At 38.4% G+C, this 16,545-nt stretch overlaps 1 protein-coding gene across 1 annotated transcript in view; it reads left to right on the forward strand.

Moving 5' to 3' along the window:
- Positions 1 to 562: 562 nt before the first annotated feature.
- TECTA (tectorin alpha) overlaps positions 563 to 16,545 on the forward strand; it is a 150,638-nt gene continuing 134,655 nt past the window's right edge. The window contains exon 1 of the mRNA XM_012525555.4: positions 563 to 697. The gene's annotated coding sequence lies outside the window, so the exon portion shown is untranslated. The remainder of the gene's footprint in view (positions 698 to 16,545) is intronic.

A 16,545-nucleotide genomic window follows, 5' to 3' on the forward strand; every position in this document is an offset into this window, starting at 1 on the left:
ACACAGCATAAAGACCAGAGTGCTACTATATTCTGATGCAAAAGCATCATGGGGTCTTAGATTACAGCCTAGGGTTTCACCTAGTAGAGTTTCCTCATTTTATGGATGAGGATGCAGAAGTCAGAGACAGGAAGTGACTTGATCAGGGTCAAACAGCAAAGTGGTGACTGTGACTGAGTCAGGACAAGATTACAAGGTGTGTCTGGACAGATTCAACCCAATGCTCACCTCAGTGCCCCCGGCTCTGCTCCCACCAGGCCTACTTCACTCTTAGGGCAATGAGTTCTCTTCCTTTGCACCTGGGGATATCTCTTCTAAAGGACAGGTAAGAGATGGAGCCGAAGATGAGGTGTGTGCCTGGTGAACATCAGCCCAGTTCGGGCATCCCCGTCGCCATGGCAACCCCAGCTTGGTCGAGAGGACCAGCGCCTCCGGCGCCCCCTCCTATTCACGCAGCCGCCGTGTCACGTGCGGCAGGTCACGTGTTGTTGTTGGGCCTTGGAAGCTGCTTCCGGGTCAATGCAGGACACTGGGCTCCGGCGGCCGGAGTTGGGGACTAGGTGAAGTGGAGCCGGTCCGGGGCCGGCCGGGCGCAGGCCGGAGGCAGAGCGGCGGCGGCGGCGGTGGCCGGGAGGGGGGAGGAGAGGAGCCGCTGGACGAGCGGCCGCAGCAGCTCCCCCGCCTCCCGGGCTGAGGGGTGAGTGGAGCCCGGGCCTGCCGGCTCTGCTGGGGACTCGAGGCCCTAGGCGCTCCCCTCCGGAGCCGAGGCGAGGAGGGCCGCACCTGCTTGGGCGCAGTGTCGGCTGGAGGCCTGGGATGCCTGCCCCGGGGCTGGTGGGAAGAAGGCGACTGGCCCTGGCTTGTTCCCGAACCGGGGCGGAGCGGGGAGGTCCCTGGGCTGGGAGGAGGGACACTGGTTCCCGGGTCGGAGGAGGGGTTGTGGGGGAACCGGTCTGAATTCGTTTGAGAATCTAGTCTTCTCATCGTATCCTAGGAGCGTGGGGGATGGAAAGAAGCCCCGTGACTAGGAGGGGATGGAGACGTGTCTGGAGTTGCTGGGGAAATAAGAAACTTGTCTCTGAACTTCCGAATCACAGAAATAGAGGACCTGTCCCAAGGGAGATTTGGTGGGAAAAGGAGCAGGAGCTGAGGGCATTCTCAGGCTTTTGGGTCACTAGTTCCATTCCTTCCAGGGACTGATAAAAGAAGGCAGTAAAAAGGATGCCCTAGTTTAAAATAAGGGCTCTGGGGAGAACTGACCCAAGTTGGGAGATGCTGAGAATGAAGGGATTGGAATAAGATGGGGGCTGGGCAGAGGGTCCTGTGTCCTGGAACCTTTGGGGAGAGTGTCAGGATCTGTGTGGAGCTTCTCTGTTGAGAATGGGGAGTGCAATGTTCTAGATCCTCTAGGAAGAAGTTCTGGGAATTGGTGAAGAGAGAAGATTTAACACAGTTTTGTCTTGGGACACTGATTCTCAAAGTTGTAGTTATGAAAAGTTAGTTGGAGGAGTTAAATTGTTTACAGTCAGTGGAAGAAGGAGGAGCTCCCTCTGAAGGTTGCTAAGCTACCAAGAGCTTGTTGGCACCACCCATGGCAGTTTGGGGCAGCTAGCAATCCTTTCGGCTTTGAGTTCTCTGTATCCTGCTCTGGGGCACTTAAATTGGTTTCCAAGAGTCCATCTGGAGCAGGGAGATTATGGGTAGGTGCTGAGAACTAATGAAAACATTCAGCCTTTGGGTCCTGAGATATTGATACCTAGATCTCTAGGGTAGGGTAACTTTCAAATTTTAATCCTGTCCCACAGTAAGATGCACATTTTACATCATCATCTAGTACTTAACTACATATGAATGAAAAGTCTCACAAAACATTCTTTACTCCTATTATCTGTGATGCATTCTGCTATTATCTATTATATTCCATTCTCTTTCATTAAAGAAATGCCGAATGGAGTCTGCTAAATTGATTTATAGGCCACAACTTGGAATTTGAAAAACACTGTGTCAGAGACACATTTCATTGACTTCATTCCATATCTTTATGTTGTAAGCTGTAGAAAGTAAGAATGATTCTGTTGAGGTGTGGGTTTTGGTGGGGAGAGGGGAACAATCATGCAACTGATTAAATTGTCTGGATATTTATAACATGTAGCATATTTGATCCATGTTTTCTAGAGTGCCATCATTTTAGTCTTTGATCTCTTAATTTTGCTTGATCATTTGATGAAAGTTTTGAAATAAGTATGTGTGTGTTTCTATTTTCTCTAGCTTTGCTGCTTTTGAGAAGTTTGCAGGCTAGTTCCATATAGTTATCACTGCAAGATAGTTTTATTTTAACATTCCAGTGTTGTAAAGATATACTGGTTTGCTTTTCTGCTATTTAAAAAAATCTCAAGCTGAACTTCAAACTATAGTAATTATTATAAAGTTTATTTTTTGCTACATAATTAAAAGTGTAAAGTTAATGGCTTCAGTATATATTTTATACTTAATCCTACACCTCTTAATTCCACGAGTTTATAAATAGTTGAGGACCTTAGATGAGTAGTATGATAAAAGTTAATGAGTGTTGGTGAAACAAAGTGAGAGGTTTTATATGTTGCTATGTTTAAACTACCTTTAAAAGTTGTCACACAGCCTACTACTACCAGAATGTCAAATGATGCTACCTAATTTCAATAGGTATATTTATAGGCTGTGTGTTTAGGACCATTTCCAAAGAGGAACTCATCTTTTTTGTTGAGGATGAGTTCATATTATTTGGAATGTGGAATTCAGAGGCAGAGCCATCAGGAAAGAATTCTCAAATTAAACTGTATTAGTGGGGCCATGTTATTGGTTAAACACTCTATATGAAAGCATCCTGACATCTTCGAGCTTTTTGTGTTTAGAACGCATCTTTCTTGCCTTTGACTAATGATTGACTATATCTTGGTTTCTGATGAAAGAGGTTTTGCTGACATGCATCAGCCATCTTTTAATCAGATAAATAGTATTTGTTTATAATATTTGGCTTAAAAGAATGTTTAAAGAAGGGTTTCTTTTTGTGGTAGGTGTTTGGAAAATTACGGAATGTTCTCATTGATTTCATTTATCTGGGAATGGTGTACCCATCAATAAACAGTTGTGGAGAACTTACTCTGAGTGATTGCGTGTGCTTCTTTAAAATAGTTTTCAGCGTTTTCTTTTGAGCCTCAGATTCTTAAGTGTGTTTACCTATAGCAGACTCATTTCCTCCAGATTTCTGTAGGTTTGGAAATCAGATATATTTGTTAGAATTTTGTGTAAAATAAGATTGTATAGCTCTGAATAATACATATACATATATAACACATGTATATGTAATTTTGTTTTTGTTAATATAGGAACTGTGTGACATATATTTTGGCTACTTAGAGGCTTGTTTACTGATCTCTTTGTCTTGGGCTGTGTTTTAAATAAACAAGCTCTTCATATATTTTGGGCCTAGGCAGCTGTATAAAAGATTTTTTTTTTTAAGTAACATGAAACTGATAGTGATAAAATTTGGACTTAAAGGATGATAAAATCATTTAGCTTTGACTGCTTACTTTGTGCTGCACGCAGTTCATCATTAAGATTTACCATTCCTTCCTTTTTCATTTTTTTCCTCCCCTGTTCTGACTTTTATTTCCTTGGGCTTAGAATGGTAACAACCAAACTATTCCCCTTGTCAGTTATTCCATTTCTTCTTGCTCTTGCATAGCTTCATCAAATACCCTTCCAAAGAATATTGCTGTGATCATTTCCTGCCTTTAAAACCATTAGCTGCTTTCTAGTACCAACACGGAATGAAGCCCAGATTGTTTTGCTTGACCTTCTACAAAAAAGCCTTCCTCTGCTCTTTTCTGACAAGGTTCCATTGCTAAATGCAGATCCTCCATTCCTGTCAAGCCATCTGCTCTTCATACCTTCCTTTGTAAGTTACGTTATCCCTGCAAGACTCAGCTGGAAAGGTGTCCCCTGTCTTCATGAAATCCTCATCATCCTCATTTCATTTCAGATGACCCCTTGTCCTTGACGTATTTCTTGCTTAAATTGTAGCACTATTCCTATAAGCCTTGAATTGTTTGTGTACCTTATTTTTTTACCCTTTTTAGTTTGTGAAGTCCTAGAGGACAGGAGGCTTAAATATCCTCAGGGCTATTGGACACCTAGCACAAGTTTATTATAGTGTAGTTCATGGACCAAGTGCATCATTCTTGACTGAAATTATGATTAAAAATGCAAACTCCTGAATCCCATGCTAGACCTAATGAATAAGAATCTCTGGTAGACCCCAGGAATCTGTATTTTATAGATGCTGCCCAGGTGATCTTCTGTAGGGTAAACTTTGAGAATCACTGACACACAGTATTATGCTTTAAATTATCTAGAAATTGCATAAATGAACTGGGCAATATCAGTTCAGATTGATTTAGTGCTAGGGCTTTGAAGTCTAACAACCTCGGTTTGGCACTCACTGGCTTTCTGGCCATGACCTTTCTTTGCTTCAGTTTTCTGATCTGCAAAATGGGGTTGATAATCATAGCCCTCATAAGGCTGCTGTGAGAGTTGAACGAAATGATGTGTGTACAACAGCACAGTATATGACACATGATAAAGTCTCAATAGATTTTATCTACTGTTGTCAAGGTGATGGTTAGTATGATAACTGCACTTATCAGAGTAATGAAAAACAGGTTATGAGAATAAGGGCCATGTCAGTCATTGATTATAAATGATCACTCCTCTCCTATGGTTTCAAGAATTCAGGCTTAAAAGTTTCCATTTTAGTTTAACAATAGTGGACTTATGGTATTTAAAGTCATAACGGTGTTTTCCTTCTTTAGGTTTGGTGTCAGATTAGCGAGTTAAAATTTTGTTCCTTCATTTCCCCATTGCCTTAAGAATAAAGTCTAAATTTTTTACCTTAGATCCTTACTTTCTGGCCTCAACCTGCCATGCATCTTTATCTTCCAGCCCTCCTCCCCTACACTCCATACTAGCCACACTGCATTTCTACCTTTTTCTTACATGCCATGTTCTTTATCTTGTTTGTATCTTATACGTGCTTATCTAGTGACTTCCTACTCCACTCTTTTTAAGACTGAGTTTTATGATAGTCACTCTGTCCCTGGTGTTTTCAGAGTGCTTTCTCCATACTTGCGTATTACCTTTGTATACATGTGTCGTCTTCTTGGAGGAAAAAGGAGTTAGTCCTAGCATATGCTCCTGACACTTTTTAAATAATTAGTCCACCTCTCTTAGAGGTTGAAGCAGGTTATTATTTTACTCCTATCAGGTCCCCTATTTATCTGCACTTCAGCTTTCATTATAATAATGATAACTGCAATTTATTGAGCACTTACTGCATGGCAGGCACTTACCTAAATGCATTAAAAACTTAATTTCACTCTTTAAATAGCCCTGTGTACTAAAATAGCTATTATTTAGTCCATTTTACAAAGGAAGAAGAAGGCATGGAAAGAAAAGTAACTTGTTCAAATTACACTGTCAGTCTTAACTCAGGCCTGACTGAAGCACGTAGTCTGAATCACAGTTCTTTTTTGAAAGTAGGAGAATTTAAACACATTTCCAAAACTCAGGGCCACATGGCTTTGTGAAATTACCATCAATAATTAGGAATGTGATCCATAACTAGTACTGATGAGAAAAAGAATGTTTAATTTAAAATAGTTCTTAGATTAGTGCAGTAAAATTTCTTTCCTTTTTTTTTTTTAATTTTTATTTATTTCTCTCCACTCCCCCCACCCCCCAGTTGTCTGCACTCTGTGTCCATTCGCTGTGTGTTCTTCTGTGTCCGCTTCTATTCTTGTCAGCAGCACCGGGAATCTGTGTTTCTTTTTGTTGCTTCGTCTTGTTGTGTCAGCTCTCCGTGTGTGCAGCGCTATTCCTGAGCAGGCTGCACTTTCTTTCACGCTGAATGCCTCTCCTTACGGGGCGCACTCCTTGCGCGTGGGGCTCCCCTACGCAGGGGACACCCCTGCGTGGCAGGGCACTCCTTGTGCGCATCAGCACTGCGCATGGGCCAGCTCCACACGGGCCAAGGAGGCCCGGGGTTTGAACCTTGGACTTCCCATGTGGCAGGCAGACGCGCTATGTTGGGCCAAGTCCGCTTCCCAATTTCTCTTTCCTTAATTTGCTGTCTTCCTTTTTGATGTACTTGATTTTCATTTCACTCTCAGAAGATACTGTTTCATGTTTGTTCAAAGTGAAATTCCCTGTTTCACTTGTCCAATATCTATTTATTGTCATGTACCAGGTACTGTTCCATATAAACACTGAACTAGACTGATAAAATTCCTACTTTTGTGGGGTTTATATTCTAGTAGAAAGGGACTTTAAAGAAATAAACTAACAAATCACGATAATGAGGGATTGTTGGTGGTAGTGGTGCTGTTTTTGGGTGATGAGGTGGTCAGAGGCATCCTCTTTGAGGAGGTGACATTTGTGCTTATGCTGAGATGAAGCTATCCAGACCAAGAGCCAGGAAAGGGAAACTGCAAATGCAGAGGTCCTAGGGCTGAAGCATAGTGGGCTAGGAACAGGTTTGGGAGGAGGAGAGAGGTAAGCAGAGGTGAGATTTGATGAATACTGTGGGGAGTGGGTGTGGCTTCCCAAATATGAGGTCTTGGGGAAAAAAATCATGATGAAGAGTTTGGGTTTTAAGGAAACCACTTCAGGGTTTAAAGGCCATAATTTGATTTAAAATTTGAATTTAAATCAAATTCTGAATCATTCTACTACTTTGTGGAGAAAGAATTGTACAGTTAAGAGAGACTTAGGAGGAGGCTATTGCAGAAATCCTGGGGAGAATGATGGTGACTTGAATTAGAGTTAGAACTAATGGGGATGGCAAGAATCAGAGCAAAATCGGAATATTTTGGAGGTAGAGTCCATGATAGAATTCATGTGAGAGGAAGAGCAAAGTCAAGTATAACTTCTGAGATGGGGAAGAATGGAGGAGGAACAAATTTGGGGAGGGAATCAAGAGTTCTGTTTTTGTCCCATGTGTATCTCTCCCTCATCTCACACCCACCACCCGCCCCACCCTACAAGGGCACCACTATTCTGAATTTTATGTTTATTATTTTCTGGCTGCTCTTTGCAATTTTTACCTCATAGATATGTGACCCAAAATAATAAGATGGTTGGTTGTCCATGTTTTTGAATTTTGTATAAGTGGAATGGTACTGTATATATTTTTCTGATTAGTTTTTTCCTATTCAGCATTGTTTTTGAGTCTTTTGTGTTGATGTCTGTTCCTATCTTTCATTAATTTCACTGCTGTGCAGTGTTTTTCTTTTTGGGAATATATCACAGTTTACTTATCTAACCTCCCATTCTTGGATGTAAGGGCTTGTCATTTCAAACAATGCTCTTGTTAACGACATTCTTGTCCCTGTTTCCTGGTGCACATAAACAAGTTGCTCTAGAGTCCATCCTGAGAAGTGGAATTGCTGGATCATAGCGTATGTGCATCTTCAACTTTACGGGACAATGATTAATTGTTTTCCAAAGTGTTTGTACCAGTTTATCTTCCCTCTAGCAGTGTGAGTGTCTTTTCCTTCAGGTTTTCTCCAGCACTTGGTATTGTCAGAGTCCATTAGTTTTGTTAATTTGAGAGTATAAAGTGGTATATTATTGAGGTTTCAATTTTTGTTTCTCTGAATCGTATCAAACTTACACATCTTTTACATATATTTATTAGAAATTTGAGTTTTGCCTTGTGTTAAATGCCTTCTAATGCCATTTCTCTATTAGGTTGTTTGCCTTTTCTTATTGTTTGTAGTGGTTTTAGTGGTTCTAAAACCATTTTTAAGTGTTTTTCCCCATTTCCTGATTTGTCCTTTTTGTATTTTTGATGTTTTTTGACTATCAAAAGTTTTTCATTTTATTGATCTATTTACCTTAATGGGTTCTTTTTGTTTTGTTTAATAAACACTCCCCTAAGCCAAGATCATAAATTCTTTTCTTTTCTTATTAGAAGAAATCATTATATTTTTCTCAAAGGCATAAAGTTAGCCTTTCACATCTTATCTGGAATTGATTTTTTTTGTATTGTGAGGTAGAGATTCAATTTCATTTTTTCCCCAGATTGATAGTCACTTGTCCTGGCACGGTTTATTGACAAGTTTAACCTTTTCTGATTATCCTTTGCCATTTCATCAGCTATCAGTATACTATCTTTGCATGGGCCTGTTTTGGGGCTCTCCCATTCCATTGCTCTATTTTTCTTTCCCCAGAGCTGTTTTCTTAAAGTACTGCGAAATCTTGGGAAAGAGACAGTTTTTCAGGAAACTGAAACTTAAAACTTTTCCCTCCCTCTCATGTATACTTTTTTTACACAAAGTGTTATAATTTTATTAAGCTTTTAATTTTGAGATCATTGTAGATTCACATGCAATTGTAAGAAATCACAGGAAGATTTCCTGTGTACCCTTTACCCAGTTTTCCTTTATAGTAACATCTTTCAAATCTGTAGTACAATATCACAGCCAGTATGTTGATTTTGATACAGACAAGGTTCATGTTTACTTTTTAAAAAGTAGCATTTTATTTTAAAAGAATCATTTATGGAATGAATCTCTACAAATACCAAGTGTTCTGATTGGTAGTTGCCATTACCTTGATAAAGAGATTGCTTTATTGAAAATACTTTTATTACATTTATCATCATGGCATTGATATTTAGTTCACAGGGAAATGAAGCAAATAATTTTAGGAAAGAATTGCAGTTCTTAAAATGTTGAAAACCAGTCTAAATTATTAAGCCCTTATTATTGTGACTCATATATGAGGATCATATATTCTCATAGGCACTGGTTTATAAAGAAGTGCTCTTTGGATGTTGAAATTTAACTTTAGCACTGTTAGTTACTCATTCATTTAATGACATTTCTTCTCATAAACATCAGGAAAGGAATCTAAGAAAAAGATAAATGAAGATTTTATGCATCATAAATCTCCCACAAAATGCATTTTTTGAGACTTGGCTAATTTATCATTTACTAAGAGCCTCAGGTGAATTGTTTGCTTCAATTTGATAAGGGTGCTGAGAGAGTAAGAACCAGAAAGTTTGAACTTGACCTGTATTCATCTTTAGTTACTGAGCAGTGCCTTTTGTTCAGAAATAGAACATAATTTATTAATTTTGCATGTGAACTTCAAGGTATGGTATAGATACAAAATCATACATTCAGTATTAAATCTATTATAGTTGTGGTTTTTGCAAAAAAAATTTAGCTCATGCTAGGTAGCACGTATTTCTGAACCTGCTACTGATTCATTGCTCTATCATGTCACCTCTTATTTTTGGAATCCCTGTGGACAGGTAGACATAATTATGTAGTCCAGCAGTAGCTGTGGAGCTTTTTGTCCCTAAAGTACTCTGATCTCAGAGTTTATTAATAAACCTGCTTTTCATATTTTATAAAATGCGTTTGATATACATGGGCAGGCGTAACTAGAAAGCCCATTGATTAACACATTTACTTGGTGCCAAGAATGTGCAGAGCTCAGTCTGTGGTGGATACCTGGACGCATAGGATATGGTCCTCACCCTCAAGAGCTGGTGAGGACTTAAACACATGAAATTTACAGCACTATCATGGTACATGGAACAGGAATGAAAGGATGGCATGCCAAGATGCGATTGAATGTTTTAGGCAATAGGTACCATGAGCTTAGCGCGAAGGAAATGGATCATTATGGTTGGAGATACCGAAAAGGCTTTATTTCAGAAATTTGTTCTGAGTGGGCCTCTGAAGGATACATAAAATTTACAATGGTAGGAAGGAGAGGGAAAAACATTCCAATTAAGGAGCATTATAAATGTCAGATGTTATTACTAGTGTGCAATCATTTGTTAATTTAGTCCCAGGACCTAAAAGAAATTAGATCAAATTTATTTCTTAAAAATCCCCAGTCCTACATTCATGCTCCTGCATTGTGATGGGAGTAGTGGGAGGAGTAGCAGTAGCAGGAAGAGTCATAGAAAGCTAATAGTAGTGCTTTCTACTCTATTCATCCTTCAGCAACCCTTTGAATGAGGAGTTAAGGGCTCTCTAGTATCCCTTCTCACGAATGAGGAAAGAGAGACTCAGAGAACTTACGTTACTAGAGCCACTCAAGGTTTACATCCAGACAGTATGGTTCCAGAGCCAGCACTCCTTACCACCAAGCAACACTGTCACGCTAAATATGTTAGGGGCTGGCACCATTTTTTTTAATGATCTGTAAACTATTGTAACCTATCAGCATGGCTGATGTTTTAACATTCTGGCAATCCCCGCTGTTAGCCAGAGTGGTTTGTAAGGCTAGAAGGTTGCTGAGTGATGAGCTAGTAGTCTGTTCCTAGTAAGGCTTTGCTTTTAACATGATAGCTGTAGCTGCCCTGGAACAGAGATAATGGGGGTAATCTATTCTGTAAACAGCCCGGTAATGACCTTAAACTTGTGTATTCACAGCTGATAGAAAACATGCGTGTACAAGTTTCTTCTGATGAAAACTAATCCCATTCAGAAAACAAATTTTCACTGCCTTTTTGGGGGACAGAGAAGTTGAGAATATTTGTTTTTCTCTTTAGTGATTAGACCAGTCAGTGCTGCTGCTTAGTTTTTTGGTTCAGTGACTTTGATGTGGTTACAAGAGGTATTTTGGCTATAATGTTTTTCGTACAATTTTAATAAGCTGTGTCTCTGTGATGCTATATACTGTTGAGGTGAAATATCCCTTTTTTAGTGAAGACTGCATGCTCCACAGATTAGGGATACAGAAAGTATGACTTTGCCTGCTGGGTGGACCACAGTGACCTGAGCAAGTCACATCAGCCTCCTAAACTGTAAACAGAGATAACTGTGAGCTTGTCTGTCCCAGAGGGTGGCTGCAGAAAATGATTAGGCTTTAAAAGGATTGCTAATGCCAGTGTGGGGACACTTGGCTTGGGGAACATCAGCTCAAGAGTAAATATATCTACTTCTGAGCCTTGAATAAGTGCCACATTAAAGCTTTGGAACTTCCCCAACTAGAATCTGGGCCAAATAGAAAGGCAGAGGTAGCTGTAGATTTGTCTGTGAAGGGGATAAGTTTGCTCAGGTTCATCGTTAGAGAGCAGGCTGTGGAACCCTTCCTGGAAACTGTAGAAGTAAAGGGTATGGTGAATGGTGAACCACCTTTTTGTTGTTGTTGTTATGATTGTTGGAAGTAAATGGCAAGTGCTTTTGTTCTATTTTTCAGGATGCCCAGTTGAATAGAGGTATAGACAGTTGGTTTAAGCCAACATTTTTGAACAGTGAGGGTCTATGGAAATATTTGGAAATATTTTCATACATACAAAAAGGTATTTCAGTCTAAGTATTTCTTAAATACTTTCTCAATCAAAAATGTAAAATGGTTTGGCTAGTTCCTTAGAATCAGTAATGCCAATGCTGTGTTTTCATTCCACAATGGACAGCAAGCATGAGAGCCAGTCGTACTTGCTAATGTGCGGTTGTAGGTAAGATAACTTTGTCTCTTGGTCCAATATCAAATATATTTTGTATACAGTATCGTTCTTAAGTAGAAAGTATAAACAGCTCTGAGACTCTACTTCTTCTCACTGATAATGTAGAGTCATGGTTTTAGTCCTCTTTGGTGTCACTAATATAGTGAAATAAAGTACTTTGGGTAGATGTGTTCATGTGGTACCTTTATGGAGAGCCTAGGGCTCTGATAAGAGAAGAGGGTAACAGTGCCCCCCTAACAGGCAACGTAATTCAAATAATGATCAGGAGTCAGAATTCACATTTCATTTGGCAGTGTTGGATTTTTTTTTTTAATCTACCAAGAAAAGTTGGTGTGTCACATGATAATACTTGGATGTAGTCTAGTTTACAGTTGAGAGTCTTTGAGAAATGGGGTGGTTCACAGTAGGTATGAAATCATGGGGGCATGGTGTGTTATGATAATGACTTTATCAGCCATGCTCAAGTTTTGCACTTGGAGTGCTTTAGTAATAAATTAGTGAATTAGCTAACTTTAATTCTACAGAATAGTTCTGAAGGTTTATTAGAATTAGCTTATTTTCCTTACTTTTTAGAGGGCATCCACTTAAATATATTACATAATGCTCAGGGGAGGAACTGAGGTAAAATTGCAGGTATGTGTATTTTAGGATAAGTGAAACTAGAAGTTCTATACAGAATGAGACCATCAGCCTAATTATATTGACTTGGCAATGTCACTGAAGTATTTTTATGGGAGAGATAGCTGTCATTCATGACTTCAATCACAAAAGTTTATTAATGAACTTCTCTTCAAACCTTAAGATGATTATACTGATGTGTATTTATTGACATGGAAAGTTTTTCATGAGCTATTTAATGGAAAAGTAGGTTATAAAACTATATTTCTAAAAGTCATTCCACTTTTCTGTGAAAAATACATATTACATAGCACGGAGAATGGTCTGGAAGGATTATACACCAAATCTGACTAGAGTCTCATGGTGCAGCTGTGGCTGTAAAAATGCTTCAAATCTGAAAAGCTTTTGGTAACTCCAACGTGCTTACGTGGTTGAATTACAAGTTTTTGTTTTTTGGTGTTTTTTTCTTTTCTTATTTTCAATTGAAATTTAAAAAAATAAATTTCAAATGTATTACATATGTTTAAAAAATGTTTAGGAAAACAGCTGACTAATAAGCCTTTATTCATTAGTTTATTTAATTTTTCCTGGTAGGAAAAATTTATGTAATACACACGTATACTTTCCCAGAGTAATTCTGTTTTCTTGGGGTAGATTTATAGTGATGATCAGAAAGACAATTTGGGAAATCAAATGAAGAAACAAAAATCCTCTACCTAAAATGTCCAAGAATCTGGTAGGATTTGGGTATAGTGTGGATCTTTCAAAAAAGAAAGCTTTCTGGAGGTGAGGGTAGAAGAAGGGGCCACAAGGAAAAAGTTTAAATGGGCTATGAAAACCTTGCAAAAATTAAGAAAGTAATCCTGAAAGATTCTTTGAAGATATCCAAAAGATTTTTCTCTTCAGTTCTCATCTCCTTACACCAAACTCAGTCTACAAATTTCTCTTTTGTCTTTTTTAAAAAAGAACAAGCTATAACAACTCTCCCCAAACCTTTGTTTTTGCTTCATCACCTGTCTCATCTCTTTGCTTTTGTCTAATGTGGCCTGTGCTCACTGTCTCCACTTAATAATTTCCTTAATTCCCTTTGCTATGGTTTCTACCCCACTGACTGTACTGAAAGTGTTTCCCCTAAGGTGGGCAAACTCCTGATTGCCCAGTCCTTTAGGAATTTTTAAATTCGCATCATTTTTGACCTCTCGATATTCAGCATAAAGATTAGTATCTTCCGTCCTTGTACTGTATTCAGTGCCCTATGAAATGTGTTTCTTTTTGTCTCTGCAGGATGCATTCCAGCCTGAACAGGGTCATTCATGGTCTGACTGCCCATCAGTACAGTCAGATCTCCTGCCCTTGCTCCCCCACCACACAATGACACTTGCTGGCCTGTGTTTCGTGCTTCTTGTACCATTCATACAGGAATGTTCCCTGTGTCTGTAATGCCCTTCTCCACCCCGTTATCTGAATCCTTTATTTATTTATTTGTTTGATTGTTTGTTTATTTATTTATATTTGAGAAGTTGTGAGTTTACAAAACAGCCATTCATACCATACAGGATACATTGCCCCACCACCAACACCTTACATTGTTGTGACACATTTGTTGCAATTGATGAAGAAACATCATGATAATATTACTGGCATCTTTAGTCTATAGCTTATATTTGGTGTATTTTTTCCCACAAACCATCCTATTATTAACACCATGTAATAGTATTGTATACTTGCTATATAGTTCACGAGAGAATGTTAACTCTTAACCACAGTCCATCATTTACCATGAGGTTCACTGTGTTGTCTGGTCTGCTGCCTTGTATAGTTCATCTAAAGTGTACGCTCAGTGGCTCTCAGTTTCATCGCAGAATTCTGCTGTCATCAGCTCAGTCCATTTCAGAATGTTTTCATTACTCCCAAAGGAAAAATCCCATACCCCCTCGTACCCCCCATTATTGACCCTTAGCATTAATATAGTACTTTCTTTGCCATTGCTGTAAAAATATACAATATTACTGTTAACTATAGACTATACATTACATTAGTTGTATTTTTCCAGGTATACATTCTTGTGTTTATACTATTAACCACAATCATCATCCACCATCAAAATCACTGTTCTACGGTCCCTAGATTATCTTCTAGCTTTTTTCAATTGACATTACCCTTTCTAGACTACCCCATTATACTCACTATAATGTGTTGCCATCAACTCTTTCTATTTCTCCACATTTGCAATCCACCTTATTAAACATTCTACATACATTCATAATCAGCTCCCCCTTCTCAGTCCATGTTCTATCTCCTAGTAACCTATTCTCTAAGTTTAACTCCATGATTTTCCTCATCATATATAGCTCATATTAGAGTATACAATATTTGTTCTTTTGTGTCTGACTTATTTCACTCAACATAATGTCCTCAAGGTTCATCCATGTTGTCATATGCATCCCAACTTCATTTCTTCTTACAGAAGATGAATAGTATTCCATCAGATGCATATACCACATTTTGTTTTCCATTTATCTGTTGATGAACACTTGGGTTATTTCCATCTTTTGGCGACTGTGGATAATGCTTCTATGAAATTGGTATGCAAATGTCTATTCTCATCTAGCTTTCACTTCTTCTGAATAAATTCCTAGTAGCAGGATTGCCAGATCATATGGCAGTTCTATATTTAGCTTCCTGAGGAATTGCCAAACTATCCTCCACAGAGGCTGTGCCATTTTACATCCCCACCAGCAGTGTTGTGATTTCTCTGTATCCTCTCCAGCATTTGTAGTTTTCTGTGTGTGTGTGTTTTTTAAATGCCCTTCTATAAAGTGTGAAATGATATCTTACTGTAGTTTTCATCTGCAAATCCCTAATAGTTGAATATTTTTTTCGTGTGTTTTTTGGTTATTTTCTTTGGAAAAATGTTCAAGTCTTTTGCCCATTTTTAAATTGGGTTGCTTGTCTTTTTATTGTTGAGTTATATGATTTCTTTTATAATGTGGAAATCAAACCTTATAAGATATGTGGTTTCCAAAATTTTTCTCCCATTGAGTAGACTGCCTGTTCACCTTCTTAAAGTTATTTGAATAACAGAAGTGTTTAATTTTGAGGAGGTCCCATTTGTCCATTTTTTTCTTTTGTTGTTTGTGCTTTGGGTGTAAGATTTAAGAAGCCACCAGCTACCACAAGATCTTGAAGACATTTCTCTACATTTTCTTCTAGAAGTTTTATTAACTGAATCTTGATCTTTCAGGATTGCAGAGGACTCACCTACTTTCTTGATCATACTGCCAAAAGTTAATCACTTCTTATGTTTTAATTCACTATTTCTGCGTGGCTTATTTCAGGTATATGTTATCTCTGTGTGCTTCCTCTTAGACTGATGTCTTGAGTACAGAGTTTGGATTTTATCCATTCTTCCTTTCTTTAATGTTTAGCACAGTGTTTGGCACAGACTCAGCCTCTGGTGTGCATCTGTTGAACTGAACTAAACTGGGCTGGAAGCCTTGTGAGGGAACGTATTTTATGATTAAATGAATGGACAAATAAGCCTAAGTGTAAGTAACCACTTGATAAGGTACAAAAAGAGATAGCAGAGACAACAAAGTGGATATCTTGCCACCATGTTTATTAAAACTATTGTGAGAAGATTATCATCCCCAGATTGTCCTGTGAAGGAAGCAGACATCCAAATGGAGAAAAATCACTGGATTGAAATATCATCTGACCAAGGATTTTAACAGAATCTAAAGGTGAAATTGTGGAACATTTGGCCAAAATGTTTAACCTTTTGTAAAAATTAGCCAGTGTAAAAAGTCCTCCAAGGAAACACCCCATGCAGTGTGGGAAAGAGTCTTATTTTTCTCTTGTACATTTTAAGAGTGCTGTAATAAAGGTTAGGATCGTTGAATATTAATTTTAATGTCAGTCTATGGTTTATGCCAGTAGTAAAAGAAGTGGGAGTGAAGGTTTTTAAGCAGAGAAAGGAAATGAATTCATCACTAGTAAGCATTTTGTAGCAGATCATGGAGGTCTGAAGAATAAATGCTGGGTATTCACTGCTAATTTGCCTCAGTATGGAAGTACGTACATTTACTAGACTCCAGAGAAGTGTCCATTTTAAATTACTTTTGTGTGTATATGTGAATCTGTATGTTCCAACAAAGCTCTTTGTAAACCAAAATTGTTTTTAGTAAAATCTCTTAAAGAATAAGGTTTGTCAATTAAAGAAAAGTTTGATTGATAGAATTTTTAAAAGTAAGTTTTGTTTTCAAATAGTGGGCAGCAAAATATTGACCAGGTAGCTTTGCTGAGTGTATTTTTTGTGCCCTTTTCTGACGAAAAGATAAGATTGATTAGTTAGTTGTCTATAAATGGATTCCATATCAAATGACTGAAAGTAAATTTAA

This window comes from Dasypus novemcinctus, chromosome 27 (genome assembly GCF_030445035.2).
Source record: "Dasypus novemcinctus isolate mDasNov1 chromosome 27, mDasNov1.1.hap2, whole genome shotgun sequence".
Classification (NCBI taxonomy): Eukaryota; Metazoa; Chordata; class Mammalia; order Cingulata; family Dasypodidae; genus Dasypus; species Dasypus novemcinctus.